Source organism: Oncorhynchus mykiss, chromosome 25 (genome assembly GCF_013265735.2).
Source record: "Oncorhynchus mykiss isolate Arlee chromosome 25, USDA_OmykA_1.1, whole genome shotgun sequence".
Taxonomy (NCBI): Eukaryota; Metazoa; Chordata; class Actinopteri; order Salmoniformes; family Salmonidae; genus Oncorhynchus; species Oncorhynchus mykiss.
In genome coordinates, this window is record NC_048589.1 from 13,187,490 (window position 1) to 13,210,302 (window position 22,813).

Sequence of the window (22,813 nt, forward strand, 5' to 3'; positions counted from 1 at the left end):
AGTTGTTTCTAGACCCAAACTCCCTACCTTTTTGCATGTTGTACAGCCCGACTTTGAATTCTGCATGACAAGCCAGGGGTTATATTTTTGCTTGTTCTTGAACTACAAATTGCACCTGTTCCGAGCACTCCGTTGGTGGATGCACTGCCTTCCTCCCCCCAGCTCCCCGTCTTCCTCTCCAGCTGAGTCTGACTCGCTAATAGGGCTGGTGGTGATGCTGAACTGGCAGGATTAATAGCAGCGCTGCTAGCTAAGGCATTGCTATCAGGAACAGTTTGCCCCTAATTTCTCTCCTTTGGCACTAACAGTTCTCTGACTCATTCTGGGTTCAATTCACCATCTTCCTCTGGATTTTTGAACTTGAAAAATGTCTTCAAACTCGATTGCTTTTTCTTATCCATTTTTTTATTTGGCTTTCCCACGATTCAAATATAGTAGCAAGACAACTAGCCTAGACTACGTGACGTAAACACATAGGGACCGCTTCACTGGCTGACCACCACTACCAAGACCTGTGTTAAGATCAGTTACTTACCCCACCGGCCCTCCTCATAACCTCTATATACAAATCCGATAGCAGGTCTGTATTCAGTGTGGCCAGATAGGATGATTACACAGAAGGATCACCACACTTTCACATGATGGTCTTTCTGGGGGGCGGGAGAAATAACAAGGAGGCAACTTGATTTAACGCTGATCACTTTTATTAGAATGTCTACAGTGAGAACAGTGAAACAATTAATAAATCATGCCATGAGACATACCGGATCCGAGCAAATTAGGTGCTGGAACAAACAAAGTCAAACCTGAGAGGTGCCGGATCCTGTTCCAGCAGGATCAAATGAAGCACTGGGTTTGCCCAAGTTGAGGGAGAGGTAGTTGTACTGTCACCACACTGCCAGGTCTCTTACCTCCTCCCTATAGGTTGTCTCATTATTGTTGGGGATCAGGCCCACCACCGTTGTGTTATCGGTAAACTCAATGATGGTGTTGGAGTCGTGTGCGGCCATGCAGTCATGGGTGAACAGGGAGTGCAGGAGGGGTCTAAGCACGCACCACTGAGGGGCCCCCATGTTGAGGGTCAGTGTGGCGGATGTGTTGTTGCCTACCCTTACCACCTGGGGGTGGCCCATCAGGAAGTCCAGGATCCAGTTACAGAGGGAGGTGTTCAGACCCAGGGACCTTAGCTTAGTGATGAGCTTGGAGGGCACTATGGTGTTGAACAATGAGCTGTAGTCTATGAACAGCATTCTCATTAAGGTGTTCCTTTTGTCCAGGTGGGAGATGGCAGTGTGGAGTGCAATAGAGATTACATGATCTGTGGATCTGTTTTGGCGGTATGCGTATTGGAGTGGGTCCAGGGTTTCTGGGATGATGGTGGTGATGTGTGCCATGCCAGCCTTTCAAAGCATTTCATGGCTAAGGATTTGTGTGCTACGGGACAGTAGTCATTTAGACAGGTTACCTTGGGCACAGGAACTATGGTGGTCTGCTTAAAACATGTAGGTATTACAGACTGGGTCAGGGTGAGGTTGAAAATGTTAGTGAAGACACTTGCCACCTGGTCAGTGCATGCTCTGAGTATGTGTCTTGGTAATCCATCTGGCCCTGTGGCCTTGTGAATGTTAACCTGTTTAAACTTCTTAAGGCAGCATTTTCACTTTTGGATAAATAGAGTGCCCAATTTCAACTTCCTGCTACTCATGCCAAGAATATAAGATATGCATATTATTCGCATATTTGGATAGAAAGCACTCTGAAGTTTCTAAAACTGTTTGAATCATGTCTGTGAGTATAACAGAACTTATGTAGCAGGCAAAACCTGAGGACTAACCGTTCAGAATTTCTTTTTTTTTAGGTCTCTGTCTGTTCAGTGAGTTCTCATTGGGAAACGGAACTTGTTTTCAATTCCTACTGCTCCAACTGGATGTCACCAGTCTTTGGAATTTGGTTGAGGTTATTAATTTGTGCAATAAAGAAGTACGGCCATCTAGGAACTGCGTAACACTGTTGAGAGTTGCACAAGACTTGAAAAGTAGCTTGGGGGCTGAATAATTTTGCACGCCCAATTTTTCAGTTTTTGATTTGTTGAAAAAGTTTGAAATATCCAATAAATGTTGTTCCACTTCATGATTGTGTCCCACTTGTTGTTGATTCTTCACAAAAAAATACAGTTTTATATCTTTATGTTTGAAGCCTGAAATGTGGCAAAAGGTCGCAAAGTTCAAGGGGGCCGAATACTTTCGCAAGGCACTGTAGCTGAGCTAGGTGTGAAGAAAAAAAACTCCTATCACAGACCAGATTTTCCCTAACGACGAAGGGTAGCTTGCTATTCAATGTAATGAAGTAATGACTTTTCAAATAAGTTACCTTACACGTTATGTTGGCTGACAATTTGTTAGCTACGCTGTCCTTACGAACCACATAGCATATCATTACAGCAGTATGTACCGGTATGTTAGCTAGCTACCTAATGTTAGTAGTTATACATCAAACTTGCCAGTATATTAACTATAGGTTATCTAACTACCCAATGTTTATTGACTTGATTATTCCCATCATTTTTAGCTTAGCTAAATGGTATAGTCGTTGTGCTTTCTCAATGGACATTTGGATGCTTTCGGAAATTTGCTCTGTATCTATAGGCTGGAGAATAGAACGAGTCAAAATTCACCCAAAGCTTAAGAACGTTGGCTAAACTGGAACACTGGCGCGAGCCCATAGCAAATGACTAGAATTGAACGTTTGCAGTGCCTGTTTACCAGTACAATCTGTTTCTTCGGACAAAACTGGAAGAAAAAAGACTTGTGTAGAAAGTAAACATCCGCACGTCGATGGTGTCAACTGTGCTTATGTCTGCGTAATGAAAAAGTAGGGAAAAAATAAAAACTTCTGACTATTTCTGGTCTAGTGATCGATGACAAATGAGCTCGCTGCCCAGACATACATAATTGCAAAGAGGAGAATCTCCTGATTAAAATAGTGCCCGATTTGAAAAGAAACAATACATACACAATGAGATATTTGGCGAAATAAACCATAGGAAAACAAAGGGGGGAGCTCAGCGCTCCAAATGCAAAAAGTATTTCGGGGCTAGCACTTGATGACAACCGAGCTAGCTGCCCAGGCTTACATATTTAGAAAGAGGAGATTCTCGTGATTAAAATGGCGTTTGACTTGAAAAAATTGAAATATACACATTGTGAGATATTTGGTGAAATAGACAGACATACCTATATTTCCCCCATAGGAAACAATGGGAAGACCGCAGAGTTCCAATATAATTTTGTTGTTGTTTACATTTTAACTATAAAACAATGTGAGCAGGTCTCATTGCCAACAATAGCGAAGCAGGCATTGTGACATTGAACAATATGCTGGGAATAGAAAGTTCGGAAGGCGAGTTGGTGCCACGGTGATCAATAGAACTAATAGGAGCTGGCAGGGTGAAAAATGCACTAAAATAAGGCCTGTTTTTTCACGATTACTTCTTAATGACGGAAAGCAGCTGGGAAATATGGTCATATTATGAAACTGGGCTCCACGGCGGATGCAATTAACTTGTTTTGATCAAAAAAGAACGTTGTTAAAAATGTCATGTGTCCAGCCTATCTACACGGATTTCAGAGCACTCTCATCTGAGTGTACCAGAGCGCAGAATAATTAATTTACGAGCGCCAAACATCCGTTGAATATGGCAGGTGTCAGTAAATGTTTGGAAAAAAAGTGAAATTAAATTGTTTCCCGCAATACATTTACAGTCATCAATGCTCTGGTTAACACGAAAACTGCCTTACCAGCTTTGCTAGGGCGAGTAAAATGGTCAGTGTGGTCTCATTTGTGTCTGGAAGTAGCTAGCAAGCTAGCCAACATTAGTTTAGGTGATTGACTGCCGTTGAAGGCCAGAATGCTCAAATCAACCCTACTCCTCGGCCTGAAAGTCCAGTGTGCGCTCCGAGAGCGAAACCGTCTGAATTTACAAACTGACAATCTGACAATGCTCTGAATTTACGAGTGTCACGTTGTACAACACCATATTTTCTATTCCATCCTAACGGAATGTTTTATTTTTTATGTATGGAATAGAAACATTAGGCACTTTCCTGTGTTTACTACAGTATGTATTGTAGACTGCACAGTAGCCTATTAACAAATAAACACATTTCGTTAATAAAATAATGATAAAAAATACTCTTCCAAAATGCAGATATGGATTTAGTTATGGACCCATAGCGAATTGCTATGGGAATAAATATCACTGATTTACAGAAATATTGGAACAAAGTTGTCTAATGAAGGCAAACAATTTAGAATATCCAATCCTGTAGCCTACTCCCGATAATCATGTTGTACAGTGCCATATTTTCCATTCCAACCTAACGGAAACCCTGAGGGTTTCGTTTTTCTATGAATAGAAACACTATAATATTAATCAAATTAATTAAGCCAAATTTCTGAAAATCAATCCCATATACTATGTTTTTACAAAAAATGTTTTAAATTATCTGGTAAGGCCAGTACGGAATAGTATCAAATGCTTCCCTCTGGTGGTCAAACAAGCAATACATTTCAGTAACAGAAAAAATGGCTGAGCATTAAATGACATGCTGCAGCAGCACGGAAGTTATGATGCAACTTTTAAAGGAGGAACCACTGTATGTCATTATCAGTGGCGACCCAACATTCAGGTATATATATATATGTTTTTGTTGTTGCCTGTTTTGCATGTTATTTTGGCATTAATATATACAAAAACTTGAATTAGTAAAGCAGCATACAAACATGGTCTTTTTTTTTGCTTTCTTGAGTAAGGCAGCTCCAAAATACAGGTGTTTCAGCCTAGCTCAGTGCTTTCTGTGGTGGAGGGTCAACCAGCAAAAAACACAGAGCGTAGAGGTTGATAACGTGACGTGCTACCTGGGACGTGCTACTTGTCCCAGACCTGCTGTTTTCAACTCTCTAGAAACAGGCAGGAGCGGTAGAGATACTCTCAATGATTGGCTATGAAAAGCCAACTGACGTTTACTCCTGAGGTGCTGACTTGTGGCACCCTCGACAACTACTGTGATTATTATTATTTGACCATGCTGGTCATTAATGAACATTTGAACATCTTGGCCATGTTCTGTTATTATCTCCACCCGGCACAGCCAGAAGAGGACTGGCCACCCCTCATAGCCTGGTTCCTCTCTAGGTTTCTTCCTAGGTTTTGGCCTTTCTAGGGAGTTTTTCCTAGCCACCGTGCTTCTACACCTGCATTGCTTGCTGATTGTGGTTTTAGGCTGGGTTTCTGTACAGCACTTTGATATATCAGCTGATGTAAGAAGGGCTATATAAATAAATTTGACTTTTCTAGTTGCGCCGTGATTGGCTCAGTATTCTGTACGTCACCGCAAAATCTACAGGGAGAGCTATAAAGTTCAAGCCCCCTTGGGTGCTGCCATAGATTTACATTAGAAGTGCCCATCCAAGAATGCTCAAGGTCATTGGCCACAGATAAAATTGTCAAATCATGTTATATCTACCATAGCTTTGTTGGACTGATCATGTCAACATCATACTTTCAAAATCTTTGCTAGCAAGCTAGACAAGCAGTCATCCTCATGAATCACATTGACAATCAGTCTCCTTTTTAATACTTGTCATATGAAGAGAAATGATCGATAAATGTATTCATCGGCAATTGGACATAAACATTACACAACAAGTTGGAACTCGCAAATTCAACAATGAGTGGTTTGGAGGGAATCCGTGGCTAACTTCAAGTGTTGCAAAGCAATCACTATTTTGCTTCCCCTGCTATTTAGAGGCGAGAGTGTGTGGTCCAAGTCTGTGTTTATGGGTCTCTTTTCAAAGCTTAAAAGGATAAACATTCACACGCAACACCATGGGCCAGAAAAGGTTGAATACATTGGCCATGCTGTCAATCCAGCATGACTTCTGCCACGTAAAAGACAACTGAGAACTCTGAAAAAATGAGTTTCGACTGGGAAAATACGTTTTGAACAGTCATCCAACTCGGAATTCCAAATCGGGAACCCAAGCCTCTTTCTAGAGCTCCGATGTCACTAATGTCAAGATTCAACTTTTTTTTTCTAGAGTTCCCAGATGTCTTGAAAGAACCATAAATCCAGAGAATACCAGACTTTGATGACAACGTTTCATGGAAAAACTTGCCCACAAGAAGGACCGCCTCGCCACCTTCCTGTTCAAGTGAGCACAGCAGTGAGCACAGCCTACTGTTCTGACTTGGTGGTGCACATGTAGCCTATATCCTGTTTTAGAGAAAATCATCATTAAATATTGTAAGAGCTTTCATTGTCTGCTTTTTGTCCCCTTTATTTATCCTACGGTTCTGTACAGGGAGAATACTGTAAGAACAGCCCATGTTCTGAATTCTGGGAAACCCAGACGCGAGGTGCCCAGTGACTCGAGCCTACCAGATGAGCTAAATGCCTTTTATGCTCGCTTCGAGGCAAGCAAACCTGAAGAATGCATGCGAGCACCAGCTGTTCTGGATGACTGTGTGATAACACTCTCGGTAGCCAATATGAACAAAACTTTTAAACAGGTCAACATTCACAAAGCCGCTGGGCCAGACAGATTACCAGGACGTGTACTCAAAGCATGCTGTCAAGTGTCCTCACTGACATTTTCAACCTCTCCCTAACCGAGTTGGGAATATCTACATGTTTCAAGCAGACCACCATAGTCCCTGTGCCCAAGGAAGCAAAGGTAACCTGCCTAAATGATTACAGCCCCGTGGCACTCACGTTGGTAGCCAAGAAGTGCTTTGAAAGGCTGGTCATGGCTCACGTCAACAGGATCCTCCGGACACCCTAGACCCACTCCAATTCGCATACCGCTCCAACAGATCCACAGACGATGCAATCTCTATTGCACTCCACACTGCCCTTTCTCACCTGGACAAAAGGAACACCTATGTGAGAATGCTGTTCATTGACTACAGCTCAGCGTTCAACACCATAGTGCCCATGAAGCTCATCACTAAGCTAAGGACTCTGGGACTAAACACCTCCCTATGCTACTGGATCCTGGACTTCCTGACAGGCCGCCCCCAGATGGTAAGAGTAGGCAATAACACTTCTGCCACACTGATCCTTAACACTGGAGCCCCTCAGGGGTGTGTACTTAGTCCTCTCCTGTAATCCCTGTTCACCCACGACTGCATGGCCAAACTTCGACTCCAACACCATCATTAAGTTTGCTGACGACACAACAGTGGTATGCCTGATCACCAACAACGATGAAACTGCCTATAGGGAGGAGGTCAGAGATCTGGCATTGCGGTGCCCGGACAACAACCTCTCCCTCAATGTGAGCAAGACAGAGGAGCTGATCGTGGACTACAAGAAAAGGATGGCCGAACAGGCCCCCATTAACATCGACGGGGCTGTAGTGGTGCGGGTCGAGAGTTTCAAGTTCCTTGGTGTCCACATCACCAACAAACTATCATGGTCCAAATATACCAAGACAGTCGTAAAGAAGGCACGACAAAACCTTTTCCTTTTTGCTGCCAGGCAAGGTTCCACTGCTAGCCAGGTGTAGCAGTGGTAAGGTGTTGGGACTACTGTTCGGACTCTGCTGTTGGGACAGCTTTATGTAGGCCCTAACAGTTTTACATGCTTAACTCTCCACTGGTCATTATTAAATCAGCCAAAAAAGATTTTAGAGCTTTAAACACATAATTTAGGCACAACGTCAGTGTGTTGCTGTGCACGGAGACCGCTCAGAGCCAATGTCAGCTGTTTTTCCCTTATGTTTTCCTGTTCTCATTCAATCCAGCTTCTACAAGGACAGAGGTGACATTGAGGAGAGTTTTTAACTGATTAATGAGTGTTTAGGCCAATAACATGAAGGCCAGTGACATACAATACCTGTCAAGCAAAAGGGAGAGGTCATTTGTTTCTCAAATGCGCAGAGAATAGGGGTGTGGATATTCCCTTCTTAATAATTAACATATCAATGAATTTTACATGATAGAATAACTAAACGATACACAGTAGGCATGTATTAGTCTGAATACAATCTGTGCCTTATCTTCTCCCAGTGTTCATTGTGTGTTTACTCATTAAACAGAGAGACAGCCGAAACTGAGATCAATCCTCCTAGAGACCACTTGTTGCTGGAGAGAGAGGGATGGGGGAGGGACAGCAGAGGAGAAAGGGAGAGAGAGAGAGAGATCAGAGAGTTTGAGAGAGAGATCGGAGGGGAGTATTCAAGGGGAACACCAGAACAATAGAGGCTTGTTATAGCTGAGCTGAAGTGGGCATTGACTAGAGTCAGCATACCTGAGCCACCTTGTTGATATTTTGTACGTGGGACCATACAGTTGGCCTTCTCACAGAGAGAGAGGTATCGGGTTTCAAAGCTTGCTGAGAGCTCCTCATGGCAGCATCAGAGCAAAAGGAACAGGGACATTATTCAAAGAGTATCCAAAGGTGTACTTTGTATTTGTTTTAAGCAGGTGTGGAATCCACATCAGTGGTGGATCAGGAATAGGAGAGCTTGGGTGCAGTCAAGTGATTTAGGGTGTATGCATAGATGTGTGCTTTATGAATGCCATCTGTTGTTGTGTGTATACTTTTCCTTTTATGATAGTGATTAGCAAGTTTATGATGTCTCTACTTTCGTTGATCTACTGCTTTCAGAAATGAACATAAGTATGTTGGCATACAGTACATTGAGTTTGAATAACACATTGACATAAGGTATTTTTATGGTTTTAAAATAGCATGTTTGCATGCATAGGTTATGTAATTATGGTGACATCTCTCCATGCATCACTGTGGAGAGATGATGCATGGAGAGATGTCAGCTGAGAACACATGATGTTTGTCATGCATGACATAACAAAAGTGTCCCATGTGAGATTTCCTATTCTTCCTCTTGAGTATGTTTCATATGATGTACTGTATGCACAGTACTCGTTCTTAACCCAGTGGTGGTTCTGCACCACTTTCTATTTAACACTCAGGATCCAAAGCGCGCAAGGGGTCAAATCAAGTCTTCCACTTTTGATTGGGTTCCCTGCTGGTAATGACAGGGAAATCATCCAATCGTCTGTACCTGAGCCTGTTTGTCAACGGCAACCTTCTATGAGTCACCAAGGTGATCTAATAACGTCAGACATACCAGCCCTTTCTGTAATCCATCTATCTGACACAGTAGGCCTACTGCATCTCACCCTGATACGGGAAGGCGATAGTCTCAGAATTGCCAGACTGATTACCGCTGCGCTATCATACGATATCCGTGCAGCGGACATTCATGTAAACTCACAAGATCAGGCGGCTTGCGAGGCTAGGAAGGAGATAGGAGAATGTTATTGGATAATGATATGGCCATGTTACGTGTAGAATGACTATCAGGCACAGGTAAAGTTGTGTGTGTTTCAAATCTGTCTAGAAAGAGGACAGCGCCTATAAACCTTCAAATAATATTTTTGCAGGAATCTCCTTGCGAATGATTTTGCCGAAGATTGTATCACCGCCGGGCTGGGCAACCTGAGCTTTTGCTATCTCTTCCGCCTCCTCCCCACATCGTGTGTACAATCTCAGACACAGGCAACCACCTCTTACCAGACCAACCCTAACCCTAACCCTACCATATGTCACGTTTTTGTTGATCATTGCTAGACAGCCATTTTCAAGTCTTGACATTAGATTTTCAAATCGATTTAAGTCAAAAATGTAACTAGGCCACTCATTCAACATTCAATGTAATGTTGGTGAGCAACTCAACTCCAGTGTAGATTTGGCCTTGTGTTTTTAGGTTATTGTCCTGCTGAAAGGTGAATTTGTCTCCCAGTGTCTGTTGGAAAGCAGACTGAGGCAGGTTTTTCTCTAGGATTTTACCTGTGCTTAGCTCAAAAAAAAAAAAAATTCCCAGTCCTTGCCGATGACTAGCATGACTAATGTACCCATCTACAAATAGGTGCCCTTCTTTGCGAGGCATTGGAAAACCTCTCTGGTCTTTGTGCTTGAATCTGTGTTTGAAATTCACTGCTTGACTGAGGAACCTTACAGATAATTGTATGTGTGGGGTACAGAGATGAGTTAGTCATTCCAAAAATCAAGTTAAACACTATTATTGCACAGTTACTCCATGCAACTTTTATGTGACTTATTATGTGAAACATTTTTACTCCTGAAGTTATTTAGGCTTGCCATAACAAATGGGTTGAATACTTATTGACACAAGACATTTCAGCTTTCATTTTTAATGAATGTGTAAAAAAAACAACAAAAAAAACAGGCTGTAACACAACAAAATGTGGAAAAAGACAAGGCAGCGAATACTTTCTGAAGGCACGGTATACAGAAAATCCCTCGGGACAATGGAGAGATCAAATGTCTGTCCAGCTATTGGCCAATTGCTGTAAGATAACCCAGCCTGCGCCCTTGCCATTTCTTGGCAAGGCTGTGTTGCATCACCACCACTCTAATAACACACACTATGTTGGTGTGTGTGTCCGTGTTTGTTTGTATGTACAGTACCAGTCAAAAGTTTGGACACACCTACTCATTCAAGGGTTTTTCTATATTTTTCCTATTTTCTACATTGTAGAATAATAGTGAAGACATCAAAACTATAAAATAACACATATGGAATCATGTAGTAACCAAAACAGTGTTAAACAAATCAAAATATATTTGATATTCTGCAAAGTAGCCAACCTATGCCTTGATGACAGCTTTGCACACTCTTGGCATTCTCTCAACCAGCTTAACCTGGAATGCTTTTCCAACAGTCTTGAAGGAGTTCCCACATATGGTGAGCACCTGTTGGTTGCTTTTCCTTCACTCTGCGATCCAAAGTATCCCAAACCATCTCAATTGGGTTGAGGTCGGGTGATTGTGGAGGTCAGGTCATCTGATGCAGCACTCCATCACTCTCCTTGGTCAAATAGTAAAAATAAAGAAAAACCCTTGAATGAGTAGGTGTGTCCAAACTTTTGACTGGTACTATGTTAACATGGTTAAAATTGCAACAACTAAATTAATTTGCATTTGGGGAGCATCAGATATGCTCCTTGGAGATGGGTCTAACTGTGTATGCAACCCAAATGTATGTTTGTATTAAGAGTAGGACAACCACATTCAGCATCCCATCACGTGGACAGTGCCCCACTGTGTCACCAATCCCCAGTTTAAACAGGACACACACACACACACACACACACTTCCCTGTTCTGGTAATCATCCTCACTTGTTTTCCACTTGGATGAGCAGGAAGGAGACAAGTTCATCAGTTATTTTTGCAATGTAAAGTCCCCAACTTCACCATGCAGAGAGTAAGATTTGTTATATACTGTACATATGGTACTAAGTGGTCATTGCTTTTTGTCTCTCCGTTCTCCTTGCAGTAAAAGTAGTCACCTCCCAGAACAGTCTAATGGCTATTATCTCATTTACCCATACAATCAGGGATGTAATACTGTCAATAACGTTTTGTGGATAATGTAGACTAATTTATTGTGGTGTGTGGTCAATGATTCCAACATTAACAATCAAGTATCTTGCATGTGTGAGACTGAATGGGATTAGATTGTCCATGTGGGCTTTGAATCATGAGTGTGAGTGCTGTCAATCAAAAGACCACACCTGAGAATGAAGTATGTATGTCTGCCTGCACCCGCATGCCCAACTAGCATCACCACCCTGGATGGTTCCGACCTTGAATATGTGGACATCTATAAGTACCTAGGTGTCTGGCTAGACTGCAAACTCTCCTTCCAGACTCATATCAAACATCTCCAATCGAAAATCAAATCAAGAGTCGGCTTTCTATTCCGCAACAAAGCCTCCTTCACTCACGCCGCCAAGTTTACCCTAGTAAAACTGACTATCCTACCGATCCTCGACTTCGGCGATGTCATCTACAAAATGGCTTCCAACACTCTACTCAGCAAACTGGATGCAGTCTATCACAGTGCCATCCGTTTTGTCACTAAAGCACCTTATACCACCCACCACTGCGACTTGTATGCTCTAGTCGGCTGGCCCTCGCTACATATTCGTCGCCAGACCCACTGGCTCCAGGTCATCTACAAGTCCTTGCTAGGTAAAGCTCCGCCTTATCTCAGTTCACTGGTCATGATGGCAACACCCATCCGTAGCACTCGCTCCAGCAGGTGTATCTCACTGATCATCCCTAAAGCCAACACCTCATTTGGCCGCCTTTCGTTTCAGTACTCTGCTGCCTGTGACTGGAACGAACTGCAAAAATCGCTGAAGTTGGAGACTTTTATCTCCCTCACCAACTTCAGCTATCTGAGCAGCTAACCGATCGCTGCAGCTGTACATAGTCTATTGGTAAATAGCCCACCCATTTTCACCTACCTCATTCCCATACTGTTTTTATTTATTTACTTTTCTGCTCTTTTGCACACCAATATCTCTACCTATACAATATCTATACCTGTACATGACCATCTGATCATTTATCACTCCAGTGTTAATCTGCAAAATTGTAATTATTCGCCTACCTCCTCAGGCCTTTTGCACACATTGTATATAGACTCCCCCCCCTTTTTTCCTATTGTGTTATTGACTTGTTAATCGTTTACTCCATGTGTAACTCTGTGTTGTCTGTTCACACTGCTATGCTTTATCTTGGCCAGGTCGCAGTTGCAAATGAGAAAATGTCAGAGAATGAAGTATGCGTGTTAGAAGGACCATTGTATGGTGACTGCATACACGTAATTGGAATTCTGCGTTGAGCCAATGGTCACCCATTCTAATCTTTGGACAAGTGCAGAGTGGAGACTGCTCATTCGCAGCAGTTGTTGAAGAGGGCCCCTTGCTTGCTTATCCCTCTCCCACCAGACCAGTAATGTCTGCCTTGCACACTTCCGCCTTATTGTATCAGCTTACTATGAGTTACGTAAGTCCATTCTTCTCTTTCCCACAAAATTGTGCCATTTCCTCTCACCTTTTGGAAACGACTTTGTTCATCAATATCTAATTTGTGAGAATTCAAGACTTGGTTTCATTGCAGGATATAAAGTGAAAGCTGTTTTCCATCTATTCAAGTACATTGTGTCATAAACTCAGCAAAATAAGAAAAGGTCCTCTCACTGTCAACTGCGTTTATTGTCAGCAAACTTAACATGTGTAAATATTTGTATGATAATAACAAGATTCAACAACTGAGACATAAACTGAACAAGTTCCATAGACATGTGACTAACATAAATGGAATAATGTGTCCCTGAACAAAGGCGGAGTCTAAATCAAAAGTAACAGTCAGTATCTGGTGTGGCCACCAGCTGCATTAAGTACTGCAGTGCATCTCCTCCTCATGGACTGCACCCGATTTCCAAGTTTTTGCTGTGAGATGTTACCCGAATTTCCACCAAGGCTCCTGCAAGTTCCCGGGCATTTCTGGGTGAATGGCCCTAGCCTTCACCTTCCGATCCAACAGGTCCCAGACATGCTCAATGGGATTGAGATCCGGGCTCTTCGCTGGCCATGGCAGAACACTGGCATTCCTGTCTTGCAGGAAATCACGCAAAATAATGAGCAGTATGGCTGGTGGCATTATCATGCTGGAGGGTCATGTCAGGATGAGCCTGCAGGAAGGGTACCACACGAGGGATGAGGATGTCTTCCTTGTAACGCGCAGCGTTGAGATTGCTTGCAATGACGACAAGCTCAGTCCGATAATGCTGTCACACACCGCCCCAGACCATGATGGTCCCTGCTCCTCCAAATAGATCCCGTTCCAGAGTACCGGCCTCGGTGTAACACTCATTCCTTCGATGATAAACGGGAATCCGACCATCACCCCTGGTGAGACAAAACCGCGACTCGTCAGCGAAGAGCACTTTTTGCCAATCCTGTCTGGTCCAGCGACGGTGGGTTTGTGCCCATAAGCTACGTTTCTGCTAGTGATGTCTGGTGAGACCTGCCTTACAACAGGCCTACAAGCCCCTCAGTCCAGCCTCTCTCAGCCTATTGCGGACAGTCTGACCACTGATGGAGGGATTGTGCGTTCCTGGTGTAACTCAGGCAGTTGTTGTTGCCATCCTGTACCTGTCTCACAGGTGTGATGTTTGGATGTACCGATCCTGTGCAGGTGTTGTTACACGTGGTCAGCCACTGCGAAGATGATCAGCTGTCCATCCTGTCTCCTTGTAGCGCTGTCTTAGACATCTCACAGTACGGATATTGCAATTTATTGCCCTGGCCACATCTGCAGTCCTCATGCTTCCTTGCAGCATGCCTAATGCACGTTAACGCAGATGAGCAGGGACCCTGGGCATCTTTCTTTTGGTGTTTTTCAGAGTCAGTAGAAAGGCCTCTTTAGTGTCCTAAGTTTTCATAACTGTGACCTTAATTGCCTACAGTCTGTAAGCTGTTAGTGTCTTAACGACCGTTCCGCAGGTGCATGTTCATTAATTGTTTATGGTTCATTGAACAAGCATGGGAAACAGTGTTTTACCCTTTACAATGAAGATCTGTGAAGTTATTTGGATTTTTACGAATTATCTTTAAAAGACAGGGTCCTGAAAAAGGTCCGTTTCTTTTTTTGCTGAGTTTATATTGTCTGTCATTGCATGCAAATCACATGGACAGGAGTGTTGGCAGGTCATTTGCACATGTAAAGTACATGATATTGAACAATCACTGTGGAAACAAGCCATAACATTGTGTCTACTGTTACGCAGAATAAATTTACCTATACAAACAGAACTTACAAACAGATATAATTAAATGATATGTCTTTGGGTTGTCCTGGTGTACAAAGATGAGGGGATGTGATGGGGGAGTAGGTGTAGCCGTCATTGTAAATAAGAATGTGTTCTTAACTGACTTGCCAAGTTAAATAAAGGTTAAATAAAAAAATATAATAATAATTAATAAATAGGTGGATGTGTGTGTGTATTCATGTGTTTGTGCCTGTCCTGAGGTTTGGTGTGGGAGGTTTGTAGTGGTATTATTTTGTGTGTGTGTGTGTGTGTGTGTGTGTGTGAGAGAGAGATGGTATGTGCAGAAGAAGAGTCCTAGCTTTGTTGATATTTTGTCAGCCTGTCACTGCGGCAGAGTGCGAGTGACATTTGTGTAACGAGTAGTTATCCTCCCTAGTGGCACAACGGTCTAAGGCAATGCATCTCAGCTCTAGAGGCATCACTACAGACCCTGGTTCGATTCCAGGCTGTATCACAACCAGCCATGATTTGGAGTCCCGTAGTGCGGCGCACAATAGGCCCAGTTTTGTCCGGGTTAGGGTTTGGCCGGGGTAGGCCGTCATTGTAAATAAGTATTTGTTCTTAACTGACTTGTCTAGTTAAATAAAGGTTAAATAAAAATAATAAATCCTTGTGTGTGTTATTATGTGGATGTCGATTAAGGCCGCCCTCTGCACCTCTCTGATTCAGAGGGGTTGGGTTAAAAAGACACATTACACTTGAATGCATTCAGTTGTACAACTGACTAGGTATCCCCCTTTCCCTTTTCTTTATGTGTCAGTGTGTGTGTGGGTGTCCTGTGCAAAAACATCTACACAGTGAAATGAGACTCTGCATTCATGTCACTAGTGATTTGACACTACAGCTCTGTAACTTCGAAGACATGGGGGGAAATTCCGACCTCAATTATGTAATTCCCTTTTCATGCACTTTTCTCGTCATGTGTATTCTGACTGTGAATTTGTGCATGAGAATAGCATGCTATTCACCCGTTTTCTTTTGGTTTGAAGAAATAAGGTGTGTGTGGTGGAGGTGTGTCTACAGATACGCCGTACTCTGAATTCCCTCAATTTCACAACCTTTACGAGCAATGAAACAATGAATAAGGTCGAGCAAGCTGTGGAACAATATCTACTTTATTTTTTCCAATATAAATAAATAACACCATTCTTTGATTTTTTTTTAACCTCTTTTTCTCCCCAATTTTGTGGTATCCAATTGGTAGTTAGTCTTGTCCCAATGCTGCAACTTCCGTAGAGACTCGGGAGAAGCCACTGGCCTGCACAGAGTCCTGGCGTTAAACCCCGTCAAACACCTTTGGGATGAATTGGAACACCAAATGCGAGCCAGGCCTAACCACCCTATATTAGTGCCCAACCTCACTAATGTTCTTGTGGCTGAATGGAAGCAAGTCCCTGCAGCAGTGTTTCAACATCTAGTGGACAGCATTCCCAGAATTGGGGAGGCTAATATAGCAGCAAAGGGGGGTCCAACTCCATATTAATGCCCATGATTTTGGAATGAGATGTTCAACGAGTATGTGTCCACATACTTTTGATAATGTAGTGTATCACCTTTTCCACAGTGAAGTTTATTAAATGCAGGCCTTAGAATTTGGGATGAAATTTGGAGGCCCAAGCTACAGTATAGGCTTCTCTAGCCATACGCAAATGACAGTATAGCGCCAAACCTACAGAGTTAGGATTTATATAATGTTTTAATCATTTCCCAGTATTTTTTAAACTATTTGTATTGTGTTAAGCATGAGCCACTATCGGTATCTAGGTCAGTTAAACCCACATACATTTAAAACTGCCACTGACTTTGTTTCCTTATATTTTGCATCATTCCGTTACGTCGCAGGTTTACCTTACCTCTGTCACGTTCGTGTGGTTGTTCCTGAGGATCGCTAGCCATAGTGGATCATATTATGCTAACGTATTACAAATTGTGCAATAATTTGGGACATGTAGCCGCATGGACCATTGTTGAGTAAAACTCAATCCAAGGATCAGGGAGAGCTCATTATCCAGTTAATAATAGTTTATTCAAGAATTCCAAGGAAGATCACATTCAAGATGAATCTGAGAGCAAACAAAACATTTCAGAGTCACACACAGTCATTATAAGGAGGCAATTTTACATGAGAGAGAAGGGGTATTTGGCTGCACTTCCGTAAAAAGCATGGTACACCAGTCCTCACAGCCCACATGTCTAAGAGAGGGGAGTGGTGAGTTCTTTAAAGCCTATGCAGCTGCAAGAAGATTTCAACCTTGAGCTAGGCCTCTGGTGCCCAGAGTGATAAGGAGTCAGCAGCACATCACTCCTTTGTGCGCTATGAGAAGAGGAACACAAGACAGTAATGGACAATTACCGGTTTGATGGCACTATACAACTAAAGCATATTCATAGCATTTTAGACTGTAACAAAACATTTTTTTTCACCCACACCATACATAGCAGTTTAAACCTGTAGCCTGGCAAAGGTTTCACAACGACTGGACTGTTGTCATCACAGTTCCATGATTAGTGAGGATTATTAGGATAGATTTAGAGGACTATTGTTCAACCCCTATTGTACACTTTTCTCACCTTCCAATATTTCATGGATTGAAGAATGGAATACGCCAACTTTCAGGATGACTAAAACCAACCACTGTATTTTTTATTTACCAATATATTTTGTGCGTAAAGGCTCTCCAAACCTGTTTTTTTATGATTCATAAATACTTTCCTAACCGTAAAATAATATACAGGATCAGAGTATTTTTAAATTTACCAATTGGTGTTGAAAGTGAGAGGGATATGCGTGTATTTAGACCTGTGTGGCTTTCTTTCGTTGAGCCCATATATTCAGAACTGCTCTCTCCATATATTCAGAACTGCTCTCCCCATATATTCAGAACTGCTCTCCCCATATATTCAGAACTCCTCTCCCCATATATTCAGAACTTCTCTCCCCATATATTCAGAACTGCTCTCCCCCATATATTCAGAACTGCTCTCCCCCATATATTCAGAACTGCTCTCCCCCATATATTCAGAACTGCTCTCCCCCATATATTCAGAACTGCTCTCCCCCATATATTCAGAACTGCTCTCCCCCATATATTCAGAACTGCTCTCCCCCATATATTCAGAACTGCTTTCCCCCATATATTCAGAACTGCTTTCCCCCATATATTCAGAACTACTCTCCCCCATATATTCAGACCTGCTCTCCCCCATATATTCAGAACTACTCTCCCCCATATATTCAGAACTACTCTCCCCCATATATTCAGAACTGCTCTCCACCATATATTCAGAACTGCTCTCCACCATATATTCAGAACTGCTCTCACCCATATATTCAGAACTGCTCTCCCCGTATATTCAGAACTGCTCTCCCCCATACATTCAGAACTGCTCTCTCCATATATTCTAGTGAGTCTGTCCAGAGAAAACATATATTAAAGGGATGGCTTTCGAGAAATCTTCTGAAAACGCTATTGAATGAAAACTCCAAGAAAAACTGTTGGCCAGCAAGTGGGAGGGTTTTCAGTCGTTGAAGAACATGAATTCAGTGCGCAAGCAAGCCACGCCTGCAAAGCCCATTACACACCTGCATAAGGTAAGTCTAAATACCAACTACTGAGAAGTGCGTAGGAAGGGTGTGGGTAAGAAAGGGTACATTTCTTAAGTCTGATAGAGGCCGATTCAGACTTCGGAAATCTATTTCATTTTTGCAGGTTTTGATTTAAGGACTTCTGAATAGTTGGTATTCAGATTTACAGTATGCAGGTTCGTAACGGGATTTACAGTTGTGGCTCGTTTACACACAACATATATAGGTGAATAAAAATCCATTGGTTTGAGTCATCCTGAAAGTTGTCATATTCAATTCTTCAATTCATGAAATATTGTAAGGTGAGAAAAGTGTACAATAGGGGTTGAATTATAGCCCTTCAAATCTACGCTAATCTTCTCTAATTACATAACTTGTCATGAACCATGCCCAGGCTCCAGGTGTAAACTGCTACGTATGGTCTGCTTTCCATAATGATTCAAATAGGCCACATGTTCAAAAATATTGCATAACTTGTAATACGTTAGCCTAATATGATCCACTATTGCTAGAGATCCTCAGGAACAACCACACGGATGTGACAGAGGTAAGAAAGGTAAATCAAATCAAATTTTATTTGTCACGTACACATGGTTAGCAGATGTTAATGCGAGTGTAGCGAAATGCTTGTGCTTCTAGTTCCGACAATGCAGTAATAACCAACGAGTAATCTAACCTAACAATTCCACAACTACTACCTTATACACACAAGTGTAAAGGGATAAAGAATATGTACATAAAGATGTATGAATGAGTGACGGTACAGAACGGCATAGGCAAGATGCAGTAGATGGTATCGAGTATAGTATATACATATGAGATGAGTAATGTAGGGAATGTAAACATTATATTAAGTGGCATTGTTTAAAGTGGCTAGTGATACATTTATTTACATCAATTTCCATTATTGAATTGAGCTGGAGTTGAGTCAGTCTGCACTTGACATCATCTAATTGACATCATTTGAGTCAACTGGAGGTGTACCTGTGGATGTATTTCAAACTCAGTCCCTCTTTGCTTGACATCATGGGAAAATCAAAAGAAATCAGCCAAGACATCAGAAAAAATATTGTAGACCTCCACAAGTCTGGTTCATCCTTGGGAGCAATTCCCAAATGCCTGAAGGTACCACGTTCATCTGTTCAAACAATAGTACGCAAGTATAAACACCATGGGACCACGCAGCCGTCATACTGCTCAGGAAGGAGACGCGTTCTGTCTCCTAGAGATGAACGTACTTTGGTGCGAAAAGTGCAAATCAATCCCAGAACAACAGCAAAGGACCTTGTGAAGATGCTGGAGGAAACAGGTACAAAAGTATCTATATCCACAGTAAACAAGTCCTATATCGACAAAACCTGAAAGGCCGCTCAGCAAGGAAAAAGCCACCGCTCCAAAACTGCCATAAAAAAGCCAGACTACGGTTTGCAACTGCACATGGGGACAAAGATCGTACTTTTTGTAGAAATGTCCTCTGGTCTGATGAAACAAAAATAGAACTGTTTGTCCATAATGACCTTCATCATGTTTGGAGGAAAGAAGGGGATGCTTGCCAGCCGAAGAACACCATCCCAACCGTGAAGCACAGGGGTGGCAGCATCATGTTGTGGGGGTGCTTTGCTGCAGGAGTGACTGGTGCACTTCACAAAATAGATGGCATCATGAAGTAGGAAAAGTATGTGGATATATTGAAGAAACATCTGAAGACATCAGTCAGGAAGTTAAAGCTTGGTCACAAATGGGTCTTCCAAATGGACAATAACCCCAATCATACTTCCAAAGTTGTGGCAAAATGGCTTAAGGACAACAAAGTCAAGGTATTGGAGTGGCCATCACAAAGCCCTGACCTCAATCCTATAGAAAATGTGTGGGCAGAACTGAAAAAGTGTGTGCAAGCAAGGAGGCCTACAAACCCGACTTACACCAGCTCTGTCAGGAGGAATGGGCCAAAATTCACCCAACTTATTGTGGGAAGCTTGTGAAAGACTGCCCAAAACGTTTGACCCAAGTTAAACAATTTTACCAAATTAGAGGTCGACCAACTATGATTGTTCAACGCCGATACCGATTATTGGAGACCATAAAAAGTTGATACCGATTAATTGCCCTATTTTTGTATTTTTAATTTATGTATTTGTAATAATGACAATTACAACAATACTGAAGAAACACTTATTTTAACTTAATATAATACATCAATCAAATCAATTTAGCCTCAAATAAATAATGAAACATGTTCAATTTGGTTTAAATAATACAAAAACAAAGTGTTGGAGAAGAAAGTAAAAGTGCAATATGTGCCATGTAAAAAAGCTAACGTTTAAGTTCCTTGCTCAGAACATCAGAACTTATGAAAGCTGGCTGTTCCTTTTAACCTGAGTCTTCCATATTCCCAGGTAAGAAGTTTTAGGTTGAGGTTATTATAGGAATTGTAGGACTATTTCTCTCTATACCATTTGTATTTCATATACCTTTGACTATTGGATGTTCTTATAGGCACTTTAGTATTGCCAGTGTAACAGTATAGCTTCCGTCCCTCCCCTCGCCCCTACCTGGGCTCGAACCAGGTACACATCGACAACAGCCACCCTCGAAGCATCGTTACCCATGTAGAGCAAGGGGAACAACTACTCCAAGTCTCAGAGCGAGTGACGTTTGAAATGCTATAAGCGTGCACCCCGCTAACTAGCTAGTCATTTCACATTGGTTACACCAGCCTCATCTCAGTTGATAGGCTTAAACAGTGTTTTTGACTTCAGTTGAAGTCATAAACAGCTCAATGCCTGAAGCATTGCGAAGAGCTGCTGGCAAACGCATGAAATTGCTGTTTGAAGGAATGCTTACGAGCCTGCTGCTGCCTACCACCGCTCAGTCAGACTGCTCTATCAAATATCAAATCATAGACTTAATTATAACATAATAACACAGAAATATGAGCCGTAGGTCATTAATATGGTCAAATGCGGAAACTATAATTTCAAAAACAAAACGTTTATTCTTTCAGTGAAATACGGAACCGTTCCTTATTTTATCTAACGGGTGGCATCCATCAGTCTAAATATTCCTGTTACATTGCACAACCTTCAATGTTATGTCATAATTATGTAAAATTCTGGCAAATTAGTTTGCAACGAGCCAGGCGGCCCAAACTGTTGCATATACCCTGACTCTGCCTGCAATTAACGCAAGAGAAGTGACAATTTCCCTAGTTAAATATTGCCTGCTAACATTAATTTATTTTAACTAAGTATGCAGGTTTAAAAATATATACTTCTGTGTATTGATTTTAAGAAAGGCATTGATGTTTATGGTTAGGTACATACTTGCAACGATTATGATTTTTTTTCGCAAATGCGTTTTTGTTAAATCATCCCCCGTTTGGCGAAGTTGGCTGTCTTTGTTAGGAAGAAATAGTCTTCACAGTTCGCAACGAGCCAGGCGGCCCAAACTGCTGTATATACACTGACTCTGTTGCACAGAACGCAAGAGAAGTGACAATTTCCCTAGTTAAAACAAATTCATGTTAGCAGGCAATTTTAACTAAATATGCAGGTTTAAAAATATATACTTGTGTATTGATTTTAAGAAAGGCGTTGATGTTTATGGTTAGGTACACATTGGTGCAACAACAGTGCTTTTTTCGCGAATGCTCTTGTTAAATCACCCGTTTGCCGAAGTAGGCTATGATTCAACGATAAATTAACAGGAACCGCATCGATTATATGCAACGCAGGACAAGCTAGATAAACTAGTAATATCATCAACCATGTGTAGTTTTAACTAGTGATTATGTTAAGATTGTTTTTATAAGATATGTTTAATGCTAGCTAGCACCTTACCTTGGCTCCTTGCTGCACTCGCATAATAGGTAGTCAGCCTGCCACGCAGTCTCCTCGTGGAGTGCAATGTAATCGGCCATGATCGGTGTCCAAAATGCTGAATGTTACGAAAACTTGAAATCGGCCCTAATTAAATCGCCCATTCCGATTAATCGGTCGACCTCTATACCAAATACTAATTAAGTGTATGTAAACTTCTGATGCACTGGGAATGTGATGAAAGAAATAAAAGCTGAAATAAATAATTCTCTACTATTATTCTGACATTTCACATTCTTAAAATAAAGTGGTGACCCTAACTGACCTAAGACAGGGAATTTTTACTAGGTTTAAATTTCAGGAATTGTGAAAAACTGAGTTTAAATGTATTTGGCTAAGGTGCATGTAAACTTCCGACTTCAACTGTTCCTACTCATCAATTAGTTAATTACAGTACATGGAGAATTGTGTTTTTTAAATGTTTTTCCACTAGAACGTAAAGGTGGTGGAATTATGAGGGAATTAAGTCAAGGTCAGAATTCAGAGTATCTGTAGACACATCTCCAAACGCAAACCTTGCTGCCACTGGCTTTTCCCCAAGCGTACATTCAAGGCCAGATACACTTAAAGAAAAGTGCATAAATAGGAATACAGTTCAGGTCTGAATTCCCC

The 22,813-nt window shown here is 41.8% G+C and overlaps 1 long non-coding RNA gene across 1 annotated transcript; it reads right to left on the reverse strand.

The window, feature by feature from the left end:
* Positions 1-16,747: 16,747 nt before the first annotated feature.
* Positions 16,748-22,224, reverse strand: LOC118944316. Its single transcript, XR_005039562.1, has 2 exons — positions 22,163-22,224; positions 16,748-17,051 (listed from the first exon to the last, which is right to left on the reverse strand). It is a non-coding gene; the product is annotated as an uncharacterized LOC118944316 (long non-coding RNA).
* Positions 22,225-22,813: the final 589 nt, after the last annotated feature.